Source organism: Rhamphochromis sp. 'chilingali' (assembly GCF_963969265.1).
Source record: "Rhamphochromis sp. 'chilingali' genome assembly, chromosome: 12".
In the NCBI taxonomy this organism is placed as follows: domain Eukaryota; kingdom Metazoa; phylum Chordata; class Actinopteri; order Cichliformes; family Cichlidae; genus Rhamphochromis; species Rhamphochromis sp. 'chilingali'.
Genome location: NC_137939.1, coordinates 22,823,049 through 22,845,024, shown reverse-complemented (window position 1 = coordinate 22,845,024; position 21,976 = coordinate 22,823,049). Strand labels below are relative to the sequence as shown.

The 21,976-nt window shown below is 42.5% G+C and overlaps 1 protein-coding gene across 1 annotated transcript in view; it reads left to right on the top strand.

The window, feature by feature from the left end:
• Positions 1-402: 402 nt before the first annotated feature.
• Positions 403-21,976, top strand: part of LOC308406919 (nuclear receptor coactivator 3-like) — a 68,407-nt gene continuing 46,833 nt past the window's right edge. Inside the window, exon 1 of the mRNA XM_080898231.1 lies at positions 403-726. The gene's annotated coding sequence lies outside the window, so the exon portion shown is untranslated. The remainder of the gene's footprint in view (positions 727-21,976) is intronic.

Here is a 21,976-nt window from a genome sequence, read left to right as displayed (position 1 = left end):
AATGAACACAACGTTTAAAAAAAAAAAGAAACAAACTAAATTTGAGTATCATATTCAAAACAGAAAAGCACAATTATAGGAAGTGGTGTGGTTAAATATGCAAAACAAATGTTAAACTGTTCCAAACTCTTTCAATGAGGACCACACAGAGGCGGCTTTTATTTATCCAAGTGAACTTTTTTTTTGCACAAGGCAAGGACAGGACTTCTGCGTCCTTATTTGCTCTCAAGTTCGCTCTTTTCTATCTCCCCTTCAATCCAAACGCCCTCTTTTGGCTAAAAAAAAAAAAAAAAGTCTCGATATTTGCAGCCTGTAGCTCCTCCCATCAACACAAACAAGTCAGCTGTTTGCTTTTCGTGCAGTGAGGTTAACTGATAACACACACTGTGGCATCTTCCCTCTCGTCGCTCACATCCGTCTGTACGCTGCTAGACAGACGGTGCCTGCTCCTCCACCTCCACCTCTACCTTCCACTCCTCCTCCTTCCCCCGTGTGGTGGTGGAGTCTGCCTGTAGTCCGTATCCGGGTTGGACGAGCCATCCGGAAGCGCGGGGCTCGTCTAGAAAGAACTCGTTTACCCACAAGTCCCAGCGACGCCTCAACTTACAGAACTGGCTTCTTGGGCTTCGGGAGTGTTTCCCATTTAAACAAACAGAGCCGAAGATGGCGGAGAGTTAATGGTGTAAAGAAGAAATTATCGATTCGGGAGAGAGTCACGTCCACGAGGTAAGTACGCGCGCTCCTATTCAGTCAGTTTGACCAGACTTTGCGTTTGGTTTGCATTTCAATAGAGGACGGAAATGTCTTGACTTGGGTTTCCAGCGGCAGTGCGCACACAATATTGGCATCGGCGCGGTGCGGAGGGCACAGAATACATATTTTATTTTATTATTTTTTAAAAAGTAAATGACAGAAAACATTTGCCCTCGGTTTGTAACGGTGATGCGGTGCGTGTTTCGGTGCCATGCTTATTTGCAGCACGGCTGAACGTTTGGCACATTTCATAAACTTAACTTGATCGCACAAGCTCGCCAGTTTACGCACGAGCCGCTGGATCGCAATAGTGCCTCCAGTAGATTTGCTGCAGAACATGAATAAGTTTTGGGACAGCACATGCTTTGGGCTCGCACGCTCGCGCTTGAACGCAAAATCACGGGGTGATTTATTTTTTTTGTTTGTTTTAAACCGGTTGATGCTCGCTGTCCGCGACAGTCGGTGGGAAACAGCTGAGCCCGGTGCTGTCGCAACGTGAGGGAATTTGGACCGGGATGTTTGATGAGCAGGAGCGTGCAAACACACTCGGCTGCGTACTGTATGTGAAAGCGGCTCCCGCTGTATTGCTACTGGTCGCTTTACAACAAACGTGCGCTGCAGGAAGGAGGCAGACGACGGTGACCGTCCGTCAGTCAACCAGCCGCTCAGCCAGCCTGCAAGACCGATTAAATTCAAATAAATAAAGTGCAGCCGGTCTACGGCGTGTGTCTCCAGTGTGCACGTCAGCAGTGCACGAAGGGGTCATGCATTGCCTTAAAATGTGTGAGGTGATACGGTGAATGCTCGTCGTGATGGTGTCTTTTTCCTGTTAGGTCCTTCATAACCCCTCCTGCCATCTGCTTCATCCTCAGTAATGTCTCTAACTGTATATCTGCAGGGGGCAGCAACGTGGCCCTGTGCGTACCCGCTGCTCTGCAATTATGAAGGTGCACGGTTTGATCCCTGAAACAGCCAGCCGGTGGTGTAAGTGTGTGTGTGCGTACGCCGGAAAGCGCTGTGTCCTTGAGCATGACACCAGAGCCCCAGCTCACACTGGATAATAGCAGCCTTACAGTTCAGTGTGTGTAAACAGAGGTTGAATCGGAGTGATGCTGCAGGTGAGGGATGTGAGGCTGAGTTGATTATATTGAAGTCGCTGTCTAAATTTAGATGCGTGTCCAAACGTGGCTGCAGCTAACAAAGATGGTTTTCATTAGTCTCTTTTATAAGATATAAAATATTTAAAGGTTAAAGACAGTGACAGCTCAACACTCACAGATGTCCTTCTCAAAAGATGTCAATTTGCAGCGAGTCACAGATGAAATGCTGCAACCAGAGAATTCCCCGTGCTTATTTAGTGATGCATGACATTATAATGTCTAATGTTATTGTTGATGGCCCCTTCCCCCCCCCCCCCCCCCCCGAAAGGTTTACATGAAAATAAAAATGGGTTCAAGTTTCAGCTACTATAACAATCTGAACTATTTTAATTGGCTGAAATATTCAGTTATACAACAAACTAACAGTCAACTAAATATTAGCCAATGGGAAGAGTTTGTTGATCAGATGTTGGTTCGTTTGTTGGTCGATTAAGGGGAAGAAAACTGAGTTGCAAACAGACGTTATAGTTAGATAGTAATTACACACATCAGGCAGGAAGTCCAAAGTGTGGGATCATTTCGAGAGGAAGGGCATGACTCCGAGAGAATAGCATGCAAACTCTGTAGGGAAACATTTGCCTATCATTCTTTGACTTCAAACATTGCTTTTCATTTGCAACTTGTAAGTAGCTCAGTGGTAGACACTTTGCACCATAACTTACTTTAATGTTCAGCTGAGGGTGTCCTTGTTAGTTAAAAAAATATGAAAAAAATATGATGGACATCATATTTGATCCATTAGGATTGCCAGTTCTAAATTGTGAGCAGCTGCTGGTTTCTTGTTTGGCAATGGTAGTAAACTTGGGTTTTGGGGCAGTTAAATTTGTGACATTGGGCTTTGGCAAACAGAGGTGGACTTTATTTTTACAGAAAAAAAATTATTTAGTAAATAACGGATGACAGGACAACTAAAATAAACACTTTCAGGCCAGTTAGCTTCTTCTGTTTATCTTACTGATGTTTCATATTCAGTCCTGTTAAGCCACTTACTGAAAGCTCTATTCTCCTAATTTAATTGATGTATAGTTAGTCAAATGCTCTCCGAACTGTCTGGCTGCTGCTCGTGACGGGGTTTTAATCAGGAATTTATTATTAACAGTAATTGTTTCAGCTCTGTGCCCCAAATGCGTCTGTTGCCCAAGTGGGGGGGGGGGGGGGTTGGGTGTCGCAGCAAGGAGCCGTTGTCTCGTTGCACGGCACCCATCTTCTGACAGATTTACAGTCAACTCTGTGGACCAAGTCTCTGCACACGTGCTGTCGCACACACGCCTACAACCTGCTCACAAGGAACCGAAGGCAATGGGAACAGGGAGGTGCTGTGAGCGAGCCGCCAGGACTCATGAGGGGTTTTTGCCAAGCGCATGGCGGGATGAATGCATTGACAAGGAGGAGGAGGGTGACAGTGATGCATTATGTTTGCTGAATGGGGAAAAAGGGGACAGAGGTTAGCAGGGGATGCTGGTGACTGGGTCAGGCACTGGGGGCAGGGCTCGTGAGGCTGAAGCAGAGAAGCAGGACATCACAGCCTGGGAGCTTGGGAATCTGTGAGTGTGTGTGTAGAGGAGGAAGGAGGGGGTGTGTACCGAAAGGGGAGGGGCTCAGGTGGAGCCTCTTGCTGGAATTCCACCTGGTATTTCTCATCTTTTGTCTGCGTCCTGGTCTTTGGTCAATCTCGTTTTTACCCACCTCGACTTTGCTCGCTTGTTTCTGGGTGTGTGTGTGTGTGTGTGTGTGTGTGTGTGTGTGTGTGTGTGTGTGTGTGTGTGTGTGTGTGTGTGTGTGTGTGAGGCAGGAAGTTTTCTGCCTCAGATTGTTCACATTCTTTGCCATTTTCTTTCTTCTCTCTGTGGCATGTCTCTCGCTGTCCCCTTGCCTCCCCCAGCTCCAGAGTAGTGAGCTAACTGTTGTCCTGTTGTTGCTGGGGCCCCTCTCTGACATGTCAGTATGTGTTAAACAGGAAATAATCTTCACCAGCTCTCATTGATTTCACTCTGTAGAGGAGCGGGTGCTCATATTTAAATCTCACTCATTTTTGTCCACCTGTCTTTTACTTAAACATCAACACTCCAGCGATGAATACTGGGGCATCTGATTTGCAGGGTTTTTTTTCCCAAATAATATTTTGACCTCACTGACAATAAAGTATTTTAAGTTTCAATAAGCGTACAAAAATCTACTTTACAATCGGGTATAGAAATATATTTTTCCTCAATAACCCTTTAGTAGAATTTAAAAAGACTTGTTTTCAAGTTGGATTACTGAGCTAAATAATGCTTGTGTTGTGTGATGAAGAAATATTTATAATCATACTCTTATTACACATAAACCTACTGGGCTACTTGCATGTTTATGTTATAAAACGGGGCGCTCTAGGGCTCGACAGTTCATCAAATTTAATTTTCAGTTCCAACTCTGGCTTTTACCAATGAGTAACCCTGGACAGTTAAGTTTAAATGACTACTCTGCTGCATGTTTGCCCTTCACTAAAAGCCCAAATCTACTCCCCATCATGATGCTGCATCTTTAGTTCAGTGCCTTTGCGTAATGTGACTTAAATTATATTCATTGTGATATAGTTTAAGAGTGATTCTTCATTAAAAAGATCAGTTACATTTTCAATAAATACACAATGTTTCCAAGATTTCTTAATAATTCATAATTTGAAAATTATTTTGAATTCAGTAGAAGCCAGATACCTAATGGATGATGGTTGCATGATGTGCACATAGTGCATCTTTAAATACACATGATGCTACCTGCAAGCCTTCAGACCAAGACCTAAACCTGAGACCTGGAGACCATTTGGTGACTCTCCCTAGAAACCGAAGATTTTTAGAGAAATTGACCCTCCTTGATTGGTTGGCGTGCAGTTCCTGGCTGATGCTGTGCGGCATCAGTTGCAAAGAGAGAGCTGCACTGAAAACCTTGTGATTGCTCTCGTTGTTTGTAGATTGCTACAGTCACCAAAGTTTTCATCTTTTCTACAAAAAGTACTTTTGGTTTCATCATTACAAGGGGTCACTCCTTCTGGAATCGCACCGGAATCTTTTGCTTGTTATCCCAGCTGCTAACTAACCACCGAGCAGGAGTTTAACTTATAAAAGCATGATGCAAACAAGAAATGGAAAATGTTTACTTTCAAAGTAAAAGCTGTGCCTACACCACCGTACACGTTACAGAAGTAGCAACTTTTGTCATGTGTAGGCCGTGTGCAGGTGGGAGCGGTGGTAAAGAGGACCCAAAGTGCAGACTTACAGAGATGGAAGATAAACTCAAACTTAGATTTATTATAAAACAAAACTGAAAACTACAAAAGCTGACAGGCAGAACACACAGCATAATAAGATGGTAGATTGCGACACTGACACAGAGAAACACAAGGCTTAAATACACAGAGGGAGCAAGCAGGGAATGAGAGACAGGAGGGAAACACAGCTGAGGCAAATCAGGGCTAACGAGACAAGGGAAGCAAAACCAGGTACATTAACATGAGACAAGGACTTTCAAAGTAAAACAGGAAACGTAACACAGACATGGACTTGACAAGGGGACACAGCAGACAGGGGAGACAAAGCAACTAAGAAACACAGACAGAAACCAGAACATTAACAAAGAAACCAAAAGACTAGAAACCAGTGAACCAGAACGTTCTCTGTTCCTTTCACAGGAGTTGGCTGCTGAGATTTCTTCCTGTTAAAAGGGAGTTTTTCCTTCCCACTGTTGCCAAGTTCTTACTTATAGGGGATCATCTGATTGTTGGGGGTTTTCTCTATTATTGTAGGGTATTCGCTTTGCAATATAAAGCACCTTAAGGCAACTCTCATGTTGCGCCACTTAGCGAGTAATTGGTATTTGGAGACATGTTAGCTTCTTCCATACAAACTATAGACAACCACGATAATCTGCTAGCAACCAAAGCAATTGCAAATGAAGCACTATATACCTCTTTGTGAACCAGTTCCATGTAGTAAGAAAAATCAGCTTCACACAACCACTCACCAGCTGTCAGAGACTACAGGTTTTTCCCTAGCTGGAAGCTGCCAGGGCTTCACTGACTGATCTTGGCCCGTGTGACAGGGGCTTAATGTAATTATTGACGTGCTTCAATGCTGTATCTCCCCATATGGAAAAGATATATATAAATCTTATAAAGTTTGTATCTGTCTTGTGTGAAACTTATATGAAAAGCATACAAGAGTGAAAACAGATGTAAGATCCTTTGAAAAATGAAACTTGTATGTTTTGGATACTTACTAAAACAATATATGAAAGTAATGAGAAAGTGGCCACTTTCATGAGTAAATCATATAAGTTTTTGCTATTTCTTTTCCATATGGGTAGGAACCTCTGTTTGGATCACTAGTCAGAAAAAGTAAAAAAAAAACCTTCACATTACTCATTACTTTTTTTCTAAAGTAATCTATGATGTTACTTAATTACTTCCTGGAGAAAGTAATTTTTGAAACTATTCATAATTACTTTTGCGTGCCCTGAAATGCATTGTCACATAATTACCAGTTAACAGTATAAACCATGGGCTACAGTCCCATACACTTACACAAACTCATCACAGCCAACGACAGGCAGCCAGAGCCTGTTGAAGATCAGGTTCTGGCTGCTGGGCTGGGATCTGCGTACCCTCAGCTGTAAAGTCACTCTGGGTTCTGTCATGGAGATCCTTCTGTGTAGACCCAGTGTTGTATTAGCAGTAGTGGATAGTTGTTTCTATCCTGGATGGAGTTTGCACTTTACTTTTGTCAGGCTCTTGTGCTTTTTTGCAATAAAAGTAATGTCCATATCTCCACCATTTTCCTCCTACCTGCACACAAACTGAAATGTGCTGTTTGTTGTGCAAGAAAAAAGAAGCAGGAAAATGAAAATTTGTATTTTTGTTTTGTTTTTTTCACCCATTGTGCAGATAATTAAAGAACCTTTTATAACACAAATAATTACATAATTGTAATCTGATTACTCGATATAGGACAGTAATGCGTTACATTACTGCATTACAGAAAGATGATTAAAATCACATGTGGCACTGCCGATAACACACACAGATTCATTCATTTGTTCCACTTGTGTGTTTTCAGTACAAAACGTCTTGGCCAACAGTGAGATCAGCGGTTTAGTGGACGGCCAGTTCTAACAAGATTGTCAATCCAAACATTTAGATATAAACTTACATCTAGCAGGTGGTGCTACAGACACATTTTGCTCTACACTACCAAACACAGGACAGCATGAGCATAGAAAAGTGTTTTAGTAAAATAAGTAAATAGCTATCTTAATATGTGAAAAGCTAAAATGTGGCTTGTAGTGTAATGCACTAAAAAAGTGCTGCATAAATGCAGTTACTGATCTCAAACAAGCACATAGTTCTAGTCAGTATGGATCTCCTTCTGAGTCAGAAACCAGCAAGTTATCAAGAGTCACATACTACAGCTATTCATCTGATGACAAATTGGAGGTAGACAAGGGATTTATGTTTGGTACCAAATATGTTATATTTTATCTTCAAGCTAACAGTTTTAAATCAGAAATTCTACCCACAGTCAATGTGAAGGAAGCTGTTGTGCTTCCATGATTAAAGACGATACAAGAAGAAATCATGGCGACACAGATATCATTGATCATTATTTTCCAAATATGGTGCGACACATAACGCCTCCCCAAAAAAAAAAAAAAAAAAAAAAAAAAAAAAAAAAAAAAAAAAAAATATATATATATATATATATATATATATATATATATATATACACACACACACAGAGTTTGGTAACGTCTTGAGTATTTGGACAGTTATAACATTTTTTTAACTGTACCTCTGTGGATTTTAAATCAAATCCCAACCAAATACAAGTTCAGTGCAAGTTTTGATCTTTTGTCTGCAGGACGATGAAACAGCTTGTTTGCCAGTTACTTTGGAGACTGACACACTTCCAAGTGCAAGTCACACTTTTTTGTGAGTGTGTGTGCAAATAACTAATTTACTACTAAGCGCAAGAGGGCTTTATGTAGCCTAGAACATTAGAAAACACTGAAAGAAACACAATGTCTCTTACTTATTCTTTTTTCTTTTTTTTCTCACATGGCACCTGGATGCTGCAGCTCGCTGAACAGTCTAGAAAGAGGCGTACTTCCTTTTCAGAGGAGAGCTCTTACATAAGAAAAGTGACCCAAGTTGTGACACTAAATGCAAATTTTTAAAAAAGACTAATAAAACTGAAACTGAAAATCAAATTCTTACCCAAAAAGCAACGTTCTATACTAAAGAATACTGACTTAAAATGTTTCGTTTTAATGAGTGGATTTAAATACAAGAGCTTTTGGTATTTTTGAAATATGTTATTCTTATTGCTAACGTGAGCAAAACTAATGAGTGGGAGCGGCACAGGGAGTGGCAGAGGGTGTTCAGTTCAAGGTCGGCCCTCTAAAGCCAAGGCCGTGAGGATCTGTCATGGTTACGTCAATTGTTTTATAACTTTGACCTTAACATTTATATAAACACCTGTTTATATAGTTCCTTTTGTCGTGTGTCAAAGGCGAGCACTGTCAAACCTAACGCTGGAAAACAGACCTCATTTGTTGAACTTTTGCTTTTGGCTTTTTAATATCATTGACTAGTAAGAGTTAAGCAGTGACCAGTTACATAATTTCTTTATTGGGGAAAATTAACATGTTAATATCCATCCATTCATCCATTCAGTCTTCCAGGGTCATGAGCGCCCTGGTGCCTTTCGCAGCTACCACCGGATGCAGGGCCAACACAGAGAAACAGACAACCCTTCATACTCACATTCACACCTATGAGCAATTTAGAATGACCAATAATTTAACCACACTTACTGCATGTCTTTTAACACTGATCTGGAGTCAGCTGTGTAATTGAGCCAGTAGAAAAATTAATTTTGTGTAAAAGCAGGTAGCTGAAAAACTGTTTATGTGATAATAGAATCACTAAATATCAAACATAGTTGGAGCGATGATAGATAGCGAGACACACAGAGGGAGAGGGATGATCTGATGGACTGTCAGAGTGTATCCTTGGTTTCTGTTTCCTTTCTTTCTCCAGAATGCCTCGGTGCAGCTCATGTCCTCTGCCGCTTTATTTTTCTGAGAGCTATTTCTTCTGTGAGAAGAATGTCAAGTGCCTATCTCAGTGCGCTTCTCCGTGTTCTGTCTTTTGTTTTCTTACTTGTGGTTCACTCTTGATTTCTGTCTTCTCTTCTCGCCCCGGTTCACCTCAACCTTTGTCTTCTTGAGTGTGTTTTTGTCTCCTGGCTGAGACTTTTTCTTTTTAACTTTTTCTGATGTCTGGGTCATTGCACTTTAACTAAATAAGTTTATGTGTTAAAATCTGAAAGACTGTATTCTTACGATAGTAGCTCTTTATTGTGTGTGTGTGTGTGTGTGTGTGCGTGTGGGTGGGTGGATGGTAGTGTTAGGCTGGGAGGGGGGGGGTGGATACATAGGGGAGAGCGAAGAGTAGACGAGGGGGGAGGAGACATAGAGAGTCGTTATTAACGTGGCGACTCCCGCTAAAATTCAGGGAGTGCTGTTGCATCCAGCTGTTACTGGTTGTGCGAGGCTTCGTTGCCATGGCAACACAGCCCTGTGCGCCTGCTCAAGGTCGTTCATCCAGCTCTGAACCGAGCAGCATGCTGCACATAGGATGTACGGAGGGAGAGAGGAGGAGAGAGAGAGAAAGCAGGAGAGAGGGAGGGAAAGACAGGCAGAAAGAGAGAGAACAGAAGAACTACTTCAAAGTGACCAATCAAAAGCACTTCAGTGACGCTGTGGTCGGTGAACAAACTCGGCCCTGCCTCCACCTCGTCTCTGACACACACGCGCACGCACGCACACACACAGTTACTTTCCTCAATAAAGAAACAAACAAAAAAGAAGCCCCTGGCCTTGGGGCTTGTAGGTTCTTTTGCCAGCTGATAAAATATTTAGCTGGTCAGTGCAAGAGAGAGACAGAGAGAGGGGGGCACGGTGGCTGGAGAAGAAGAGAGCAGCAGAGCTTGGCTTTGTGTTTTCCTTTCTCTAATGGTGCATTGCTGTGAGGCTACCTGGGGCTTCTCCCACCTCCTCTCCTCTCTCACTTTCTCTCCTCTCCCCTCAGAGGGCTGCAGCAGCATCCCTTGGGGGGCTCTGCTGCATGTTTGCAGGCGCTGACTAGACTCGGCGCAGCACACAGTGTGCACTAAACAATCCCGCGCACCGAGGAATCACGGCGCTTCATCGCACGACACATTGTAGGAAATTGAGTCTAACAGTAATCTTTGTTGGATGATATTAATAGCGAGGCACTGTGTGATGAATGCCCGCTGAATCGCAGCTCTACAGCTTACGACGTTGTCGCCGGCGTGCTTGTACATAACGACAGTGCTGACGTTTCGCAGTTATAATGTTTAGTGTGTTCGTCATAATGGTTTCATTTTCCTAATAAGCGACTGCACCTGAGGCTGAGGATGTAATTGAGGTTTCGGCTTGTTTTTGTCGTAAAGTTTAAAAAAAAAAGAGGACAAATTGCTTGTAGAGAAAATGTGAAAACATCACCAGTTTGATTAAAATTCATCCTGAGGGGTCCAGTTGTTGTTCACGTCTTTGTATCGCTGTCAGAAGACAAATGTGGGTGAGCAAGGACATGTCCTCAATAGACTTGGGCCATGCACTGTTATGCTTTAAAGATTTGTGTTAGAATGATATTAACAGTATTTGGTTGTGTTGACACACACTTGTGCCATACAGCGGACACAAGTGACAGTGAGTTTATTAGGACGGCACAAAAAAAATTACAGTGAAGAGGAAAAGAGCTGAGTGGGTACATGACACATGTGAGGCCACATGCGCCCTCATCTAGCAGCTGCAGTCACCACAAGATGAGACACGTAATGCGGTCGATCGCTTATTTTTGTGTGTGCTTTGCTGTATTGATTCAGAGATCATATGAATAAATTGGCAAATTAATCAAATGTAGTCACTTTATAATAAAACGCCACCCCTGAAGTTTAATAATGACACGGATCGTCAGGTTTAAAGTGTCAGCATAGTCTGTTTCTATATTATCTCAGCTGTTGAGGTCACAGAATGAATTCAAATCTAAAGTGTGGCAAACTTTTAGATTTTCCTCTCCTGCCTCTCTTCTTTTTCTGGGTGCACGCAGAGTTTAGCTGGATTTTTTTGACAAAGTCAAACATTTTCGGTGAAGCGCAGGGAAGAATCGCTTTTTGTGGTCGGTGACGTTATAGTGTAGCATAGTGTGTGGATGGCTGTTTAAAAGTTAGAAAAACACAATCGGTGACCTTTCTGTGAGCCCCAATCAAAAGGAGAGTCGGACTTTTGGGTCGGGAGGAGGTTAGGTTCACCTTTCTCTTTGCTCTTAGTTAACAGATGCCTGTTAAAGGGGTCCTCAGAGGGGTGTGTGTGTGTGTGTGTGTGTGTGTGTGTCTCTAACAAGGGGAGTTCTGTTTTTTTACTTATTTTCCATTGTAAAATCCAGACCTAGTTTATGTGTTTTAGAGTTTTACACACACACACACACACACACACACACACACACACACACACACACACACACACACACACACACATACATTTATGGGGTAGAGGATGAGGTAAATGTTACCAGCTGCAGCGTAGCAAGCAAGTGGCTTCAACTCTGCCTGAACCCGGCTGTTATGTGACCACCTCGTCAACTTAATTCACTCCTTTCCCTTAAATGCCACACCGACCCCCACACCACACTCACATATATGTATACACACACATAAACACACATCACTAGCTCCTTTTTCCCCGTGTCACCAGCAGCATCGCTCAACTCGGGGTAGTGGTGGAGCACTCCCAAAGCTTGTAACCCCCCACCTCACCACAGCAGTGTTGAGCAGCACACTGGCCGGGTGTGCTACGTTATATTGGCTGCCCCTCCGGTTACCCTCTGAGGTCACATTGTTGTTGTTATGATGTCACAAAGGCTTTTTTGTGCAAACCTCCGTCAGCTTACTTTTACACGCAGGCTGCAGTGAAACACAGTTGACGCTCTTTAACCAGTCGATCGGTTGCAGGAAAAAAAACTGCACTTAATTTGTTAACTTGTTCACTGCTGGACTTATCATCCATCCATCCATCCATCTTTATTTATAAAGCACTTTAAAACAACCACAGCTGACACAAAGTGCTGTACATTGGAACGAAATAATAAAAATAAATACGATATCAGCTTAAATATAGCTATGCACATGTTTCGGCCAAGCTAGGAAGCAGAAAGAAGTCCCTCCGTGTGCTCAAGCTCAGTTCAGGCAGGGGGAGTGTCTTTAGTTAAATCAGGTTTTGCTTTTTAAACCTTATCCACCCCTCTCATTTTCTTTCTCTCACTTCCAATGAGTCTGTTAGTCCTGCGAGATCCGAGTCGTAGTAAACAGGCGGTGACATTCGCAGGCTCTCTGTGGAGGGAAAGGGGCCAGAATTTAAATATTGATTTGATGCAAAGTGAGATAAAATGTCCTATTCCTCTCATGCTCCGCTTTTAGATGCTTTTTATAGCTGTTGATTGTGTATTTTTAGCTGTTGTCGAGCACATCAGACTTTACCCAAAAAGAAGGCTTTGATTTTGTTTAAGCACACTGTGTAAACATGCTGCTGTCTGTGACAGATCAGCGCTATATAGGATCCCTAGGATGAAATATCATCTCCTCTTGGACTCTGCTACCTGCTCAGGTAACCATCAGGTATTCAGGCTCGGCTTGTCTACGGATTCAAGGGGCTGTTAATGGTTATTGAGCTGGTAAGACTCCTCCAGTTTTCTGAGAAAAAAAAAAAGCGAAATGGAATTGGAAAACTCGATATTTAGATTTTATTCTAATTAAAATGTTTAATGTTGGAACTTTGATAAGCACTGGATCTCCAGACAGTTAGCTGGCTCCCAGTTAGCCGTTTTGAGCACCACAGTGTTCTAAGGACCAGCCACGACCCAGCAACAGGATGTTGGTAAATGCGTTGGAGCACGTAACTTGCGACTCACAGGAACTTCTGGTATTGGTGCCAAAAGCCACAGGACACCTTCACAGGTCTCCCAGAGTCTAATGCCCTTTTTCGTAGATCCACTGCAGCCTTGAATTTAAAGACATTAACAGCCAAATAACGCAAATGTCTAAGCTCTGCCGTGACATCATTTAACAGTCCGTGTGATGTGTGAATTAAGCCGACGTGAGAATAGTGCAGGTGGTAGTTTACTGCCAATGGAAGGGCATTGTGTGTGTCATCTTCTGCACATTGTATCTGGGCAGCTTACCTAAACCACAGAGTACTTCCTGTAGTCTGAACCCACCTAAAGCAGACTATTTCCAGCTGTGAGCTAAAGGCGATTTACTTAACATGAAGGTTAATATTAAAACAGTTGTTAGTTCATTTGTGTATTTTCTCACCTTCCGAATTTTGCCATGGAAATTATTGGCAGCGACTGTTAATTTTAGACACACACAAATGTTAACCCATCATAACTGTATAATTTAGTTTGTAATGTGCTTTGAATTTTTGTTGTGGTGGCACTCTTTATTTTTATTTGAATCAAAGATTGTATCTGTAACAAATGTCCATGCCACGGAGGACGTTCCTGTCTACCGGAAGGAGAGTAGCTTAGCTATATTTATGTGGTACTACAGTAAACACAGACACATACGCGCAGTGGAGACACACGACATCCTCTTATGTGTTAACTGAAAACCGTTGTCTCTCACACGTCTATGACAGGTCTCCAATAAAGGCCTTGTGGAGAGTACGTGTTAGCTAAGTACGATCTCTCTCCCTATCTTACAAAGGCTAAAAATAGCACCATATCTACGCTAGACTTCGAAAGAGAAAAAGAGGGAGGGAGGACGCAGAGAGAGCGGCAGAAGGAGGAGAAGGTGGGGATGGCAGGACGATGGTGAGAAAACAACAATCAAGGCACGAGAAAAAGGGGAGAGGAGATGAATAGAGGCAGAGCAAGGGTGCGGGAAGGAAAAGAAAACAAGCCATTAATAATTTACCTGCGGGACACTTCGAGTTCGACCTTTATTTCTGGTCAGTGGTGCACAGTAACAAAATGCTGGGCTGAGTGTTGTGTAGTGCGAGGAAGGGAAACTCTTCTCGTGATCTGACTGCTGATGTACAGACTGGAGGTTTGCACCTGTGGGCAGTGGTCAAGCGTACTCAGGTAGTGGGATTTCAGACTCAAAAATAGCTCAGCTATTTTTAAAAAATGTAGCAGTGAGAAGATGAAAAATTATCCGGGAAGACCAGTTAAAGTAAAAGATTCATGATTTCAGGAAGTGCCAAGCACTGCAAAGCACTTTAAAGATTTTACAGTGCTGGGGACATGTGACAAAAACGAATCTCTCCCCAATCACATTACAAAGTAATTCACCCTTTAATTTAGTTCGGCTTTCTAAGAACGTTTCTAAGAAATGACAGGAGTACACAGTGTAATGTTTTTGTTCCCGTGTTGCTCTGTAGGTAGAGATGTGTTGCTGTTGCCAGTTCTATTTTGGATTGTGATGTTGAACTGTACAAAACACCTTCTTCATTCATGATTTCTTTTTAGGTAGTTACTTTGGCCTGTCTCTGACACTGCAGACTCCTTCAAGGGAAAAAAAATCTAAATGCATTCTACCTTTTGCTGACATAATATTTGTTTGTGGATGTGCACATGGACTAATGCAGAGACTGCAAATGACTAGTTCTTACTTCTATGTCCTAGTCCACTCGGACCAAGTTGGAGTTGGATTGTTTTCCACAGATCTGCACGCACATAATCTTCCTTAATGTAGTCGACTTTCTCCTCTGCAAATATTTTATTTGCCGTTTATTTTATGCAGAATAAAGTAACAATAAACAACTTTTTCCTCAGTGAGTCAGTTATCCTACAGATGAACTCCAAAGCCGCTGTCATGGACGCCAGCTGGCGACGGTAGTCCTTGTTCTGCTCTGCAGAGCCGCTGAGTTCGGCATAGCGGATAATGAAGCAGTTCTCCACCTGCTGCAGGTTCTAGTTAGAGTGGCCCTCCAGCTCACAGTTGTTCTCCAGAGCAGACGAAGGACTGCAATCGTCAGCTGTCGCCCAATACAGCGGAGTTGGAGTGTGTCAGACTCGCCGATGAGATGGGAAAGCCTGGAGCTAGATGGTGAACGGCGGCTGAACTTTAAAAACAAGAGCAAAGGAATTAACAAAGTGACCACAGATGGTGCTCTTCTCTTGGACGGATGGAAAAAGTAAAAATCTAAAATGAAAACATACGTTTTCAAATATACTTCGATGTCCAATGACGAAGGACCGTTGCCTACTTATTGTTGTGGAGTGCGTGCCACTGCGATACCTCAGCAGAGCAGTTAACAACAACGACCACCTTAAACTTTTCAAATTGTAGGCAGACAGATCCTTTACAGATGCTCACATTCAGAATGAAACTTGTGAACTTTATATGCTTGTGTGTCTGGCGGTATCTCCTTCCCTTATCCAGTTCATCCACATTTCGCAGGTGTGGTGCTGGGGGCCCGAGGATGTGCAGCGTTGAGTTCAAAGTGGCTCGTTTGAGTTGGCCAAAATTTTAGGCTTACGCTTGAGAATGCTCTCGATGTAAGGTGTTCAGGATCATCAGGAACTTACAGCTACCCACCAGCCTGAGTAAAATGTAGCCTGCGGGAAAACTGCAGGCAAGTGTGAGCACATTTATTAATCACATACAACTTTCAGGTGGTTATGTCACAACAAGTGATGACTACTTGGAAAGTTCCTGTTTATTCACTAATCATCTTCGTTCAGATTATCTCTTCATTTCAGGCTCACTTCAGGTGTTTTTCTTCTTCTTCTTTATATTTATTTGCAGCAACAAGTACATATGACTACACACCCTTTGCTGAGTGTATCCTTACAGGTATCCTCTTTTGAAACCAGTGAAGTTGTGTAGGAGTGTGTCTGCTGAGTTTCACAACCTGGTTCTCCTGAAATGGTGCAAAGCTGATGTGAAAATGGCTTAAGATGGGCGTTTGACATTTTAGTCACACAGTGTCTTATTAAACGATTATTTACCAAATTTGTTGCTTCGGCTTGCTGCACTTCCAGTTCAGTTTAGCATTTCAAAACATTAACAAGCAAAAATGTGCTTAGCAAATGACTATCCTGAAGAAACAGAACTCTCAGTGTATCTGTTAGACTGAATATTGTTTCCTGTGTCCAAAAGTATTTTTGCTCCAAATAAAAATAATAATAATAATCCTTTCCGAGTCTACGGTGGAGAGCTTCTTCCATTACCTTGAGATCAGTTTTCACAGAACAGTTTGGCTGGACGACATTTGTTCCCAAGCCAGGAAACTAGTTGACAGGCTATTTATTACCACAGATTTTTTTGTGTGTCCCTTGCCATGCGGCCTGTTTCATGTCTTCTGATGCTTTACGTGTCCTTTTGACACCATTGTACTCATGAACACGTACATATATTCAGCTCTGTCTAGTCTGGACTAATTTGTTGCTGTTCTGCATTTAACCTTTGTCCTGACACACTTAGCTGCACAAAAGAACAGAAAAATAGCCGGAGGAGTTAAAGGGGGGGTTGTCGGCCAACTTGTTGCTGTGTGATTGTGGTGCTATGACAAATACTGTGTGTGTGTGTGTGTGTGTGTGTGTGTGTGTGTGTGTGTGTGTGTGTGTGTGTGTGTGTGTGTGTGCGCGTTATCAGAGCTTGTGTGGTTTGTATTTACCAACAAAACAAACTGTGAGGTCTTGGGTAAGGGACACAGTGACGCTAAATTTTCCACAAGGCCTCACATTTTCGTTTTACTTCTCCTGCACAAAAAATAGACAGAAAGAAGGCGAGGAGGACGGGGGGAGAGTGGGAAAGACTTTTGGTTTTAGTGCCACAGGGGGGTTAGGGATTTGAAGCAGAAGAAGAATAGGCAATGCAGTTGACATTGTTAAATTTCAAGTGTTTTTCAAACAGTCCATTTACTGTGTAACCCTAAACCCTTGGGTAACACTGAGGCCTCTCACCCTCAGGCAAGGTGCTATAGACCTTACTACTGCAGTTAGACCAGTATAAGTGTTTGTGTTTGTACTCCTTCTGGAATACTTAACATTTTTTTGTGTGTGTCTTTTTGCAAGAGTTTTGAATAGACTAAAAGTATGTGTTTAATGTAATAGTGGCATTTAAAACTGGAAACTAATAACTTTTCATGTTTGAAATACATTACACGCACATTAACAGTTCTTGTCAGCCCTCCATAGCATGACACAAAACAGCCCACAGCACCTCCGTGTGACCTAAGAACTTATTAGAAACGGTCAAACAGAAAAGAATGAAAGAGCTTGCTGGAAGTCGAGATGAGATGTAATGTAATCTGTCTACTCGAGACTCCAGAAGTGGTTTATAAAGTTGAGGTTCCTCTGCACATCCTTCAAACGTTGTAGCTTTCTGTTGACAAAAAGCTCCCACAAATTCATGTCGATCAAAAACTCAGCATGCCTCAAATTATTTTAAGTTAGTTATATATACACATATGTTTGTTTGTTATGTATAAGTGACCTAAATAGCGATGTAGTTAAAAATTTGTGTGATTCAGTGCATTTCTCATGTAGTATTTAAATCATTTATGAGGGGGGAAAAAAGGCCAAACGTTTTCCCGTTTCTATTCTTTGTTGTGCAATTGGAATTGGAATATACACTCACTGGTCACTATATTAGGTACAGCTTGTTAGTATTTGTCAGGCCCCCTTTTGCATTCAGAACAGCCTTAATTATTTGTGTCACAGACTCAACAAGGTGCTGGAAACACCTTGTTGAGTATCTGCACAGCAGCTGCAGATTTGATGGATGCACATTCGTGATGTGAATCTTTCATCCCACCGCATCCCAAAGGTGCTCTATTGCATTGAGGTCAGGTGACTGTAGAGGGCTTTTGAGTACAAAGAACTTACTGTCATGTTCAAGAAACCAGGGTGAGATGATCTGAGATCAGAATCAGAAGATGGGTGCACTGTAGTTATAAAGAAATGGGCATGGTAAAAACAACACTCATTTGGTATTAAGGAGCCCAAAGCACCACCAGCAGCAGCAGCCTGAACCTTTGATGCAAGACATTATGGATCCATGACCCTACCATCTGAATGTTCTCGACTCCTCAAACCAGACAATGTTTTTGCAATCTTCTATTGTTTTGGTGAGCCCGTGTAAATTGTAGCCGACACGAAGGGCACCTGGTGTGGTCCTCTGCTTGTGTTTTCAAAGATGCTCTTTTGCCTACCATGTAGGGCTGCACGATTTTGCATAAAATGAGAATCACGATTTTTTGGCTTAGAATTGAGATCACGATTCTCTCACGATTTTCTTTTCCAGTATAAATATTTATTGCACTTATTAACTGCACATCAACTTCGTAACAGTTGAGACTGAACATAAAAACAATAAATAAACATAAAAACAACAAATGTCTCACGTTTTGTTGTTGCCGCAAAATGTTGTACTGCTTGAAATTCCGTCTCCACCGTTGCTTGACACTACGTGTATAGAGCAGGTAGTGCAACAATAGAAAAATAGTTGCGGGACGGCACTGTGTAGCGTTTGTCTAGGGTGTTGATCATTCTCCTAAATCCCTCGTTTTGCACAGTGTTGATGGGAGCCATATCTTTGGTCAGGTGATAAGTGATAGCCTCCGTAATTTCTTTGTGCCTGCGGGAGTTCGACGGGTATAGGGAAGCGCTGTATAAGGTTCCCGTTATTGATGTTTGGGTGGTTGACCGGGACGGATTTTCTCCTGTCACTTTCTCGTCATCGCTGACGTGTTCTCCGTTGTTTTTTCCCTGCTAATTTTAGCATCACACGGCACAGCTTCTGTATCACGTCGTATAAGGCTCCGCCCTTGTCATTTGTTGAGCAGGAAGAGTGAGCGCTTGTTTTCATGCAGATTACGTCCCGGATCAAAATGTGGTACAATTGTCGTCGTGGTTTTTTTTGTTTTGTTTTTTTAAATCGTTGTCATTTGGAAATGAGATCGCACATAAGTATGAATCGAGATCGCGATTTTCTAACGATTAATTGTGCAGCCCTACTACCATGGTTGTAAAGAGTGGTTATTTGAGTTACTATTGCATTCCTATCAGCTCAGTGCACTCTGGTTATTCGCCTCTAACCTCAACAAGGCAGTTGCACCAAGAGAAATCTTGCACATTGGATAAACCCAGAAATTATTATGTGGAAAAATCTCAGTAGATCAGCAGTTTAAAGCCCATCTGGCACCACTTACTATGTTACTTTATATCACCTCACTTCCCTATTCTGATACACCTACATGCCTAAATGCATGGAGTTGCTGCCATGTGATTGGCTGATTAGATATTTGCATTAACAGGCAATTGAAGACGTGTATCTCATCATTTTTTCCTTTACTGCAAGAAACATTAAGCTTGAGGAGGCATGAATAACCAAATAATTTCCTTAACAAAACATGCCCATTTTGCAATTTCATGTCATAATAACTCAGATATTTTCTCAACTTCCTAATTGCTCCATTGCAGTTTTCCTTGAGTGTTAAAACATCTTCCATCTAATAACCCACAGCCTTAACAAGGTCAAAGGAAAGTTGTTTGGAAAATTCTCTGTCACATCCGCTGCAAAGCTCATAGAAAACGTTTTCCACTACTTCTAGTGTTAGTAAAGCTTCAGAATTTAACAATAAACAGAAAAAGCCTGTGTTATTTACTGATAGAGTGGAGCTTTAGACCAAACCAGCAGTGTACTGTTAGTTGTTGCTCTCAGATCCAAACCTGTGAATTCCCATAGAAGATGTAATGTTATTAATTGTTTATAAACATCTGTTTATCATTTTAAAAGGCTTTGGTGTGAGTAAATAGTTCGTTTGTTAAGCAGTCATGGAATCAGCACGGTGCTCATGAGATTGATGAGAAAATTAAAAGCAGTATACAGCGCAATAGTGCGCTCAACTCCCAACCTTTACAAGACATATAGGTTGCGTAGTCTCCGGGAATAAAGAAAAGAAAGAGAACACCGGCAATATTTAACTATATTTGTTAAAGGCCCCTTTAATAAATATATGAACATTTTTCTTTTCCAAAGTTAAAAGCAGTGTCATCAAAATTAAGGAAAGTCATCAGTACGAAAGTGTGGCTCATTTACAAAAACTTCAACAGTGAGCTCTAATATAAGGTGGAAATAAAACTTGATAACAGGCTAATTTATGTTTGCTTTTAGTCTCTTATTGGAATTCATTGTCTGTACAAAACAATGCAGAATAACACCACACGTCCTTTACATCAAGTAACAGAATCAAGTACATTTATTTATTCATTTTTAGCGGGTGGAGAACAGGATGGAAAGGCAGCATCCAAGTCAGCTACAGGTGGAAGGTGACTGTACATCTTATCACGTCTGCTATTTCATCCGCACACATTTGCGGGGTTTTACAGCCCGCTGTATTCCCGAGGACCTGCGTTTGCGCGTGTGCATGTGCCTTATTATCGCAGTCGGGTGGATGGAGGACTAGGGTGGAGGCAATTGTGCAGCCAAGGTGGGGAGAATACAGCAACGGGGAGCTTCATCACTGACGGTGACCGTTAATTAATCAAATATGCACATATACACACACGCACACAGACGAGCAAGCAATAGAAAAACACACAAGCACGCCAGGCCTCTTCTTCTAACGAGAGGCTCGAAGCCATTCTGCTTACCATCGCCAGTCAAGCTGATTCTCTGCTTGCTCTATTTGCAGAGCTGCCCCTCCCCTCTCTGATGCTGTGATCTAACTGCAGCCTCCTCCCCCTTCACAGATACACACTTACACTTTCTCCATGCTCACATGCCTATGCATACACACACACATGCACGCGCAAGCCTACTACTCGGTCACACCGAGCGCGGCGTGTCTCCTCTGTTGAGTATTTAAGTGACATTAACGAGGAATGTGGTGTTCATTGTTCATTTTGAGGGGGAGAAGCTGTTGATCTTGTGGTTTCGCGACTCCCTAGCAGCCTATGTGGCATCTCATTTGGAAAGCAGAGGAAAAGTACTGAAATGAAATGCAAAAAAAAAAGAAAGAAAGAAAGGAAAAAAGTCCCCTTTTTCTCTCCTCCCCTCTCTTCTCTTCTATGCCCTTAGATAAACAACAATAACACTAGGGGTTTTTTGTTTTTTTGCTCCTCTGTGATCAAGGAGTTTCAAAGAAACATGGAGGGGGAGGTGTGCTTGGAAAAGGTGGGAACAAATAATAAAAGGTGAGGAAAAAAACAGAAGTATAAAGTGGAAAAACCGTAGGAGCAGAGGCGAGCTGTAGATCTTTACAGTCAAATTCTCCGAATGGGTCAAAGTTCCCCCAGCAGCCGGAGACGCGTTCTGATTGGCTGCGGAAAGGTGAAATTAAAACCACGGTAAACTTTTGACCTCGCAGGAATCGAGGAGAGGAACGCCCATTGCTGTAACAAGAGCGAGCTTCCCCCTCCTACTCCTCCTCCTCTTCCTCAGCACTTCTCTCCCAACAACGCTCCCTTCCCTCTTCCTCCCCCTCACGCTTTCTCTCACACTTTCTATTTGCCTCACCCCCTTCCTCCTTTCTTTCCAAGCGAGTCTCTCACTCGCTCTATCTTTCCCTTCTTTCTGTTCAAACCATCTCTCCTTTTCTGAACCCCCCCATCTTTCCCTTTATCTCAGGCTCCCCTTCACTGTCTGCCCCCCCCCCCCCCCCCCCAATGAATTTGTGCCCTGCTGCATATAGCCTGATGAGAGGTGGGGAGGGAGAGAGGCAGGGAGGCACAGAGCAGAAAAGAGCTGGGGGAAGGGTATGGAGGAGGGAGGAGACAGCCAGAGAGAGAGGGGGGATGGGAACAGGAGACAGAGGTAGAGAAGCAGAAGCAGCAGAAGAAGAAGACATGGGGAGAGGAAGGGCAGCAGATATGCAGCCTTATTGGGTGTAAGCTGCACAAACTGCTCCCTGTTAGAGAGGAAGAAAATCTCAAGAAGAGTGAATGTATAAATAGACACGTAACTGTGGCTCTGAGTAAGATCTGCTGAGCAGCA